Source organism: Agelaius tricolor, unplaced genomic scaffold (assembly GCF_023055355.1).
Source record: "Agelaius tricolor isolate 1412-34295 unplaced genomic scaffold, bAgeTri1.0.p SCAF_16, whole genome shotgun sequence".
In the NCBI taxonomy this organism is placed as follows: Eukaryota; Metazoa; Chordata; class Aves; order Passeriformes; family Icteridae; genus Agelaius; species Agelaius tricolor.
In genome coordinates this window covers 20,593,626-20,603,923 of record NW_027269276.1, presented here as the reverse complement: position 1 = coordinate 20,603,923, position 10,298 = coordinate 20,593,626, and the positions used below count along the sequence as shown (strand labels likewise).

Here is a 10,298-nt window from a genome sequence, read left to right as displayed (position 1 = left end):
GGATTTTTCGAAAAAAAAAGCTGGTAGCAACTAGGACCCTGGAAGTACTTAGAGCCTCAAAGGCCACCTTGAACATATTACTGAGACCCTGGGTAAAGGATATTTTTCCCATGGAAAATGGCCTTCATTTGTGGCCACTTGGCCTGGCAGGCAGGGCAGTGCTAAGTGAGAAATCTGCAAACTGTTCTGGATCCTTCCAAAACAAAAGCTGCTAGCAACTAGGACCCTGCAAGTCCTTAGAGCCCCAAAGGCCACCTTTCATCTGACACCCAGACCCGGGGGAAAGGACTTCTTTTCCCATGGGAAATGGCCTCCGTTTGCAGCCACTCACCCTGGCAGAACAAGGACCCCGGAAGCCCTTAGAGCCCCAAAGGCCACCTTTCATTGATAGGCAGACCCTGGAGACATGACTTCATTTTCCCCATGGAAAATCGGATCAGTTTGAGGCCACTCGCCCTGGCCATCTGCATCGTTCCCGGTGGGAAATTTGCAAACATGGCTGATTTTCTCCAAAAGTAAAGCTGCTGGGAACGAGGACCCTGGAAGTCCTTAGAGCCCCAAAGGCTACCTTTCATCTGATACGCAGACCCTGGGGAAAGGACTTCTTTTTCCCATGGGAAATGGCCTCCGTTTGCAGCCACTCACCCTGGCAGAAAGAGGGGAGACAAGGTAGAATTACCAAATCTTTGCTGGATTTTTCCAAAAGTAAAGCTGGCAGCAACTAGGACCCTGTAAGTACTTAGAGCCTCAAAGGCCACCTTGAACATATTACTGAGACCCTGGGTATAGGACATTTTTCCCATGGAAAATGGCCTTCATTTGTGGCCACTTGGCCTGGCAGGCAGGGCAGTGCCAAGCGAGGAATCTACAAACTGTGCTGGATCCTTCCAAAACAAAAGCTGCCAGAAACTAAGACCCTGCAAGTCCTTAGAGCCCGACGCTTTCTAAGCAGAGAAGCACAACAAGGAACAATCTGAAACAATCCTTAAAAAAATCTGCCAGTTTTATTTAGCATGTATGCGACTGATTTCCACCCTATACCTTCTCTGTTGGATTTGTCTGTAGGTTCAGGAAGATGATAGTGCATACTCTACCTTCCCTGAACCCCCCCACACCAGTTGAGCGCTGCTCAGCGCGTTGAGATAATCGGGAACTGGGTTACACACACCCGGATGGACCGGAACTCCGCTGCTGGAGATTCAGGAGACGAGAGCAGAGAGGCGCTGGCCGAGGCGTTTTCCCAATTCTATTTCTGTGTGATGAGAAGTAGCTTGTTTCTAACAGCTGCAACAATCCTCAGCTCGCTCCCATGGTGAGTATTAATGGCATACAGATGGCAGCCTGAGGAAATAATGGTCTAGGCTCTAAGTGGCTGGGACTGTTGCCACCACTTGGGGTGTGGTGTCCCGGGTCAAGGACGGTTCAGTGGCGGCGCCTCTGCCACATGGGCCAAGCACATGCATATACCAATGTGGTGGACAGTAACTGGCATTTATTATTGGTTATGCAGGGTCTTTTATAACAGGGGGTAACGGTCAGTAACAGTAAAAGGGGAGGGGTTCTGCGTGACCTCGTGATATCTCCCCACATTTCCCCCCCCTTTTATGACCAGTTAAAAACATAAAGCAAAACTGACAAGTAGGAAACATGTGTAACTGGCAAAATGCAATTAACTTGAACAACATAACACAACTGCAATAAACTTGTAACTGCAAATGTTTAACAAACGAAAAGCTAACTATCTCTAACTGTTTTTTTCTAAGAAAAAAAAACAACACAAACTTTTTTCACATGTAAGGCAATCAGTCATGGGGGCTGACTGAACCCTGTCTTTGAATATCTTTGTAGGACCTCCTCAGCTTTTTTTTTTTTTTTTTTTTTTTAGTTGACCTCCTAGGACTGAATTATTTTCCCAGAGTCTGCAACCTGTTTGATCTTAAACTAGAGAGGATTTGGAGAGTCCATGTCCGGACTTATGTTCCCTCCAAATCGCCCTTTGATCCTTTGACGCAGGGAAGAACTCTGGGTTACTTGGCATTCCATCCAAGTAGAGCCAGAACCTGGCCAGAGCTCGAACTCTACTTGATGGATACCTCTTAACATTTTTGCTTAGCTGTTTTTCCCCCCTGTCCTTCTCTGTGCCAGCCACTCCTTTAGTTCGGTCACTGAGTTCATTCACGACCCTGGTATGGTCTGCCATCAGGCTGCTTGATGATTCGTCGCAGCCTTTAGGAAGCCGGGTATACGGGCCGCGGGGGTGTCTGAGGATTCAGTCCTGCAAAACAAACTTTACAAAGTTCATTAGTTTTTGCCCTGAAGGTATGGTTTTATCGACTTAAGCGGGCACCATTTGATTTTACTATTTTTCTTGATGGCTTCGTACCCTCACCCTGTGAGTACCAGCCTCCAACCCTGTTCTCATTCCCCTAGTTCATTTTTAATTATGACCTGTGAGCCTTCCTCAAGTGCTTGGGTGGCCCAGTGTCACAATGTTAAGGTGTTCTTCTGGCCAGAAAGATCTGTTCACTGTATAGTTTGCTAAACAGTAGGCTGCTGCAGCAATTTGTGAAGGAAGGTACTCCAGAAGAGGATCAACTTGAAGGAGACTCAGCTCTGCAAGATACCTTGCAAAGTTCTCTGTCCTCATACAGATTCCATGTCTCTGAATATACTGAAGGAGGAACTGGTTGACAGTTGGGGCTGTTAGGTCAAAACCCAGCACTTTCAGAAGCAAGTGTTCCGTTCTTAGCAGCTGCTTCTTTGTGTAGGTATCCTCTGTTATATAGACAAATTCATCCACATCTGGTGGGTAGATCTCTTCATACTTTGCAGCCAGAAGAATTGCTGCTGTTGCCACAAGCTGTAACTTCCCTCTGAGAGCAGACATGCAGGAAAGAAACCTCTCCAGGAAGTTCACTGCCAAATACAAAGTCTCTGTCCAAAGTTTATACTCTTCCCCTACTTCCTCCAGCCAGTCTACCAGGATAGCATGCATTCCTGTTGTGATATCTGGCTGCTTCTTCATGTAGTAGGGCTTGGGCCTAAATCTTACTTCTGCCTCTCAGAGGTACTGAGAGGTACTAAATGTCTTCTGCATACTCTCCCACAGCCAGAGTTACAACATCTTCCACTACCGTAGGAGAGCCTGAACTCAGATCCAGCTGCCGATGAATACTGGATATCAGTGCACTGGTATCCAGTTCACAGTGGCTTAATTCCAGCTCTTCAGACACTTGGCAGCTGTAGTTTTCTTTATCTTCTGAATCATCTATGTAGATAGCAAAACCTTGCTTTGATGCAGCACTGATGATGCAGTTAGGCACTTCATTTTTTCTACATGAAGTGACAGTGTTTTCAAAGCCAGAAAAGCAATTGATAACAGCAGCACCCTGGCCACCGGGCCACTGCTGCCTGTTCTCCGTCAGCACCCCCAGCACGGCCCAGCCGCCGCTGCTGTGGAGGGCGGCGGGGCAGGACTCCCGCCGCCCCGCACGGCTCTTCTCTCCGGTGCGATGCATCGCCCCGACGTCGGTACCGCACTGCCCCGCTTCGCTCGCCACCAGCCCACGGAAGGGTCCAGCCACCCCGCGCCACCCAGGCTGCCCGCCGGCCCTGCGTAGGCGCGGCCCCTGGAGGCAGCGGCTGTTGGCCGCGGCTGGTTGGGAGGCCGGCGGCTCAACCCCCGGCACACCACTTCACCAGCCACGCCGGCTGTGGGCCCCCATGGTGACACCGCCCCTCTGGGGCTTGTCACCCTGCGGCGCGTAAGGCGGAGGCCCCGCCCAGGCTCCCTTCAACCTCCCTTCGGAGGTGCCTCGCACCTCCGAGTTAATGGCAGGGCTCTGCACCTCTGAGCTAACGGCCGCGCCCTGTGCCTCTGAACCAACGACCGCGCTCTGCGCCTCTGAGTTAACGGCCGCGTTCCATGCTTCCTTTAGCAGCCCGTCCCAAAATGACAGCTTTTTCCCGGTAGATGGGGTGCCTGGGCTCGGGAGCTGCGAAGAGTGCTCCCGCAGCTGCGAATCCCCACACTCAGCGGACCCACGATCATCCGCACCCTGCCAGGGACCCTTCCACAAGCAGTCCTGGGTGGCCTTCCACTTCCCCCACTCCTGCTAGACCGGCTGAGCCTTTTTCAGAGCCCGCATGACCCATGATTTTAGACTCCACCCCAAGCCTGAGGACATAGCCTCCTCCGCTAGGGCCCCAGTACAATTATCCCATACTTCCGGGCAGAAGATATCCTCCAGATGCCTGATTACCCCAGCGCGCAGGAGCCTCGACACTGTGAGGACAAAATCTCCTGGCTCACAATCTATGCCCCAATCTCTGAATTTTAAAAATTACCTTAGCAAGGGGCTCCATCCTCTCCACCGCTGGCTACTGACACTGGACTTCCTCCTTCACCAGGTCCTGGGGCGAGACTTCCTCCTTTGCTGAATCACGACATGAGACCTCCTCTTCCGCCGGCTGCAACACAAGCCCTCCTCCTTCGCCAATTTTCTGGTGCAAGACTTCCTCCTTCGCCACTCCGGCGTGAGCCTTCCTCCTTCGTCGGTCCTAGGCGCGAGCCTTCCTCCTTCGTCGGTCCTAGGCGCGAGCCTTCCTCCTTCGTCGGTCCTAGGCGCGAGCCTTCCTCCTTCGTCGGTCCTAGGCGCGAGCCTTCCTCCTTCGTCGGTCCTAGGCGCGAGCCTTCCTCCTTCGTCGGTCCTAGGCGCGAGCCTTCCTCCTTCGTCGGTCCTAGGCGCGAGCCTTCCTCCTTCGTCGGTCCTAGGCGCGAGCCTTCCTCCTTCGTCGGTCCTAGGCGCGAGCCTTCCTCCTTCGTCGGTCCTAGGCGCGAGCCTTCCTCCTTCGTCGGTCCTAGGCGCGAGCCTTCCTCCTTCGTCGGTCCTAGGCGCGAGCCTTCCTCCTTCGTCGGTCCTAGGCGCGAGCCCTCCTCCTTCGTCGGTCCTAGGCGCGAGCCCTCCTCCTTCGTCGGTCCTAGGCGCGAGCCCTCCTCCTTCGCCGAATGCCAGTGGGAGACCCTTCCCTCTTGCCAGTCCTCTGGGAGCATCCTCCCTGCCGGAGACAGTCCTGCTGCTCCGGCTGCCGTCCACTCGCCCAGGCGATTCCCGCTTCCCGGATTGTTCCCGGGTTTCAGCACCACTTGTTGCTGCCGCTTGGGGCGTGGCGTCCTGGGTCGAGGACAGTTCAGTGGTGGCGCCTCTGCCACATGGGCCAAGCACATGCATACACCAATGTGGTGGACAGTAACTGGCCTTTATTAACGGTTATGCAGGGTCTTTTATAACAGGGGGTAACGGTCAGTAACAGTAAAAGGGGAGGTGTTCTGCGTGACCTCGCGATATTTTCCCACATGCAACAGGGTCTGATTTTTTTCTTTTGTATTTGTATGATGATCGGTACAACAGGGCTCTGATGGATGACTCGGCAACACGCAATTAAAAACTCCTCCATAGGATTACATGGACTTGTAGGAAAAGACAAAAGCCTATCACCCTTCTGAAATCTCCTTTTAATCCAAAGCATGTGGATTGTCACTGTACTGCAACTTCCAGGTTTTCAAAGCAGCTTACTTCTGAAGACCAGGAAACATTTATTTCTACAGAAACAATGGGCAACACCCAGGCTAATCTAAGCACTACTGTTTGTTAGGGGATCTGCAAGTGTGCCATTCCAGCTTAAAGTGGGCTTTACACCAGTGTAACATCTCCACAAAATTCTTCCCGGATCTCCCGACCCCAAAATCTTATTTTTTCCTAAAGCTTCTCATCATTAGTGATTTCCAAGTAACATGGTTTTTTTACAACATTCAAAAATGTCATGCTGGACTGAACTAGAGAGTAATTTTCAAATATAAGCTTAGCAAAGTTTGAATTGACTCGTCCAGACAGAAAACCTACAAGTGAACACCTACACCTGCCTAAAAAGACCTAATGAGCCCCTGGCAGCCACTGGCATCAAAGCATAGCAGATGTTTCTAATACAGAGTAAGGATAACAATATCACCTTTTGTTCTCTCCAGTTTGTTTCCTCTGCAGTCATATTTGCTTCTTATGATTTTTACAGTCTCTGTATCTTCTCGGACAGCACTGAGTCTGACAACCAGGATACGAGAGTCTTTCCCTGCCCTATGGAGAGAACCAGGAAGAAAAGTTAAAAAAAGAACACGGCAGTTTGAAGTTAATACTTCCGATGAGAAGCAGCACCTAACAAACAGAGCAACAGTGAACAAAGCATGATACCTCCCTGGGGACAGAAGACTTACAAACTCTCCAGGTTTTACAATTCTAGTAACCAAGCCCTTCAGCACAGCAGCCAAGTGTCCCATTAGGTGGTGCTGCACCAAAGAATGATCTGAGAGGTTCCAAAGAGTGAAATGCACATTATTTTCCAAAGACATAAAATCTTGCAAAATAACAAAACTACAATAGATATAAACTACAGGGCAAGAGTACAAGTGTTAACTTGAGGAGCTGGAACCATCCAGGTGAGCAACTGATAACTGGATCCTCAACAGAGTTTGAGGAACCCTTCAGGATACAGAAGGGTTTTCCCCAGAAATTTCACAGGCTGAGTTTTGATATAAGTACACTTGCCAGATGCTCAGAAATGTCACCCATTCTCCGGGTGTCTTGAGAGAGCTGTGAATGGCTCTCACATAGTTTGAGCTAGTTCTGTAAGGTCTCAGGGTGAATTTCACCAGATGCAACCAAATTGGGCAACTCCCAGTGGGACAGAAGGAACCCAAAGCTTGTTTTACCCAAAGCTTGGGTAAGCAAAGCTCCAGCAAATACTGAGGAAACGGACGTAACAGGGTAACAAATTATAAACCTACTTTTTTTTTTTTTTAAATATTGCTTTTTTTTTTTCTTTTTGGATGAGCAAAACAATTAAGGAGAAGGTGAAAAACTCACCATGACTGAACATTTCATCATCTGTAAGCTGACCATCCTTAGCATAGAGGACTCCAAATTTAAAATTCACCGCTCCCTGGGAAATAAAACCAGATATTGTATGATAAACAGTCAAACAGAAGACGTAAGAATTTGTTTCCTCCAAGGACTTTCACGTATGTATGTATCTTTGTATACATTCTACGCATTAGAATGTACATTTTATACCATTTCCCAATACATAACAATTTACCTTTAAACTTTGATAGTATAGCATCAAATCATTAACTTAAATCGTTGCTGTATTATTGTTAAGTTGGTGCTTAAAGTTATTTTTGCTGTCATGTTCAAAAAAACATTACTTATTTTTACTGTAACGAGCAATTGATTTCCAAGTAATCATAAGTCCATCAAAATACAAAGCTGTATTCACTGGACGGGTCTGTGAGCTAGAAGTAGTTAGGCTTATATTTACCTCTTGCTCTTCCAGAACCAATAAATCCTGTCAACAAAACCAGTATCTTTAGCCCCCTCCTATTAAAGATTCTGCAAGGATGATGGTTTTATTTCCGTTTAGAAGTTTGGATTTGAAATGGCCAGTTCAATGGATAAAGACAGTTTAAGTAGTATTACATTATTATTATTATTATCCTCATTATTATTATTATCTGCTACTGGAAGAGACAAACCAGTAGTATCTATACTTAATTACTTCTATTTCCCAAAAATAATAAAGAAAAAGAACCAAACAAAAAAAAGTCACTTCCTACCTTTTGTATCTCAGGATGAAAAATTTCTCTTGGGCTCTTCTCCAATTTATCAAGACTCATAGCACTGAAATGCAAATGAACGAGTGCTTTATAGGAGGGCAAGTGCACATTTCAACCCCGACCACCAACCGATTGCAGTTGCAGTGCTTACAAAATGAATCATTCCCAGAGCCTCTGGGAAATGGAATGGTTTGTGCAACTGCCATTTCTTTCCCAAAATACTAACTTCCAACACTTCCTAAACTTAGTTTGCATTTTAAAAACAGAAGTTAGGGAGACTCTGGGTGGAGATCAGGTTTAAATTGATTTCCTTCTAAAGCACAGGGCTCTGTTCCATCACCCTTCACCTTTGGCTCCACACAGAATCACCGGGAGCATTTTAGGAGGGCTCAATAACCAATTCTATTTGTCTTTTTCTAGTTCTCTCTCTTCCTAAATAATTCAAGGCAAGTCAAATGAGAAATGACAAGTTCAGCATCAAATTCACACTTTTTCCCTTTGTCTGCTCAAGAACAGGCTTTAAAACCACTTCTTGCTGCCTTCAACGATTAAGACTTGCAAAACCATTTTTACGTGTTTTATAGATTTATCATAAAAAACACAGAACACAAGCTCTGAATTACAGGAAAAGGTACACAGGCAAATATCTAAACTGATGGCTTATTTGACAATCCATACCTTAACAGAGATTGCACTGAGAATGGTTTTGTGGGACTCTAAGGGAGACAGATTTTGTGAGTGCCCTGTAAACAAGAAAAGCTAGGATATATTACAGGACATACCCACTTGCCCTGCATATTCAAATAGGATTATCAATAAAAACATTTCAGTAAAAAAAGAAGGAAGAAAACCAAGGTAATTTTACTCAGCTATATTTACTGCCGATTTAGAGAAAAAAAAAAAGTCACGGGTGCTGCAAAGAAAAAAAAAAGTGAACCATAAACGCCTACAGTAGTACTTTAAAACAATTGCTTGGATAAAAGCAGCTCGTGGAACATGAAGTAGAAAAAAAGCGAAACCAGTATCAGACCTGCCTGTTTTCTTACCATTGCACAAGAAAATCCGACAAGCAGTATAAAGTCACTGCCTAAAACCGATCCTAGGATGCAACCAAGAATAATTGAGGCATTTGCTAATCTAAACGGAAACTTTTTCTGGATCCTAGTGTCAAATCACACGTTTTGTCTTTCAGAAGCTCGAGGCGGGAGAGCATTTCCCCTGGGGGTCGGGAGGGTAGGGGCACAAGGGGGTGAGTTTGCAGATCGCACCTGTGCCACCAGAAGGATCCAGCCCGGCGCTCCTTGCGCTCGCCATTCTCCGGGCCATCGCTGTGTTTTACTGCTCAGCGATGCCGCTCCATCTGTTTGCGTGGAAGAAAGAGCCACGAGCACTGAGGCACTCAGCAGCCGTGTCATTCCAGCGATATCGAGCGCTCTCTGCTCGCAAGGCTGAGCACGCCGCGGAGCCGCCTCCGCAGCCGCTCGTCCGCCCCCGCCCGCAGCAGCGGCAGCGGCCCGAGGGAGACGGCTGCAGCTCGGCGGCTCCCGCGCCTCCGCCAGCCCGAGGGCAGCCGCCGCACAGTGACCGCGGCAGCGCCCGGCGCCGCTCGCCCGGGGCGGCTCCTGCAGCTCCCGGCCCGCGGCAGCAAAGCACCGCCTGGCGCTCCGCCATCGGCGGGCGGCAGCGCGCCCCGCCCGAGCTGAGCCCCGCCACCGGTACCGCTGAGCGAGGTCGAGGAACCGGGCGGACGCCCCTTCCGCGCCGCTCGGCTCCGTGCGGGCGGCCGGACGGAGGCTTCGCCCCTCCAGCGTCGCTGCCGCGGCTCCGTCCCGCGTGGGACAGGCGCCGGGAGCTCCCCGCGCACAGCCCCCTCCGCCGGCGCGCGGCTGCCTTGGCCCGCCAGCCACTCATATGGCGCGTCGGCCGTTGCGTCAGACGCCGCGCTTTACGGCCGCAGGGCCTGACGGGAGTTGTAGTCTCGGACTGACAGCTACCGCTCCGTTTTCCGCCACCGGGAGCTGCGGTCCCGCCAGGGGATCAAACGGCTCCTTCGCTCCTGGGCGGGGGAGGACCTTAGGCAGCACCGCCCCTCCCGAATGTCCTTTCTTTTCCACTCCAACTCTTTTTTTCCTTTTTTCACTCTGTTTTTCACCCCCTTTTCCACTCTAACTCTTCCTTTTTCACTCTCACCCTTTTCCTTTTTCACTTTTCTTTCTTCCTTTCTCTTCCTTATTTTCTTTCTCTCTCTCTTTCTCTCTCTTTCTTTCTCTCTCTCTTTCTTTCTCTCTCTCTCTTTCTTTCTTTCTCTCTCTCTCTTTCTCTCTCTTTCTCTCTCTCTTTCTCTCTCTCTCGCTTTCTTTCTCTCTCTATCTTTCTCTCTTTCTTCCTTTCCCTGTATTTCTAATCTTGGCTTTCCATTCTAGCTTTAGAATAAAACAGCAGCAGTAGAAACGTTCAGGCTACCTGGGAGTGCAAAAAACCCCAAAACGGTAATGATTTTAGGAAAACTATTTCCTCTATGGGAGCCTGAAATTTTCTACAGCTGCAGGTGACATAGAGCTTTTATTTCTTCTTCTATATAGTTTATACTTTATTTATACAGCGCCCCCTGCCGTCTGCACCGGCGAACTGC

General features: G+C 49.0%; 1 long non-coding RNA gene and 1 pseudogene across 4 annotated transcripts; both read right to left on the bottom strand.

The window, feature by feature from the left end:
* Window positions 1–985: 985 nt before the first annotated feature.
* On the bottom strand, window positions 986–4,389 carry LOC139597069 (cyclin-A1 pseudogene; annotated as a pseudogene).
* Window positions 986–9,474, bottom strand: LOC139597070 (uncharacterized). 4 transcript variants are annotated; one of them, XR_011681501.1, is made up of 5 exons: window positions 8,935–9,466; window positions 7,667–7,730; window positions 6,918–6,993; window positions 6,010–6,131; window positions 986–2,287 (listed from the first exon to the last, which is right to left on the bottom strand). It is a non-coding gene; the product is annotated as an uncharacterized lncRNA (long non-coding RNA). The 4 variants fall into 4 exon arrangements; XR_011681502.1 differs by having other exon boundaries at window positions 986–2,275; XR_011681500.1 differs by lacking the exon at window positions 986–2,287 and adding an exon at window positions 8,345–8,409 and having other exon boundaries at window positions 5,239–6,131; window positions 8,935–9,474.
* Between the last annotated feature and the right edge of the window lie 824 nt (window positions 9,475–10,298).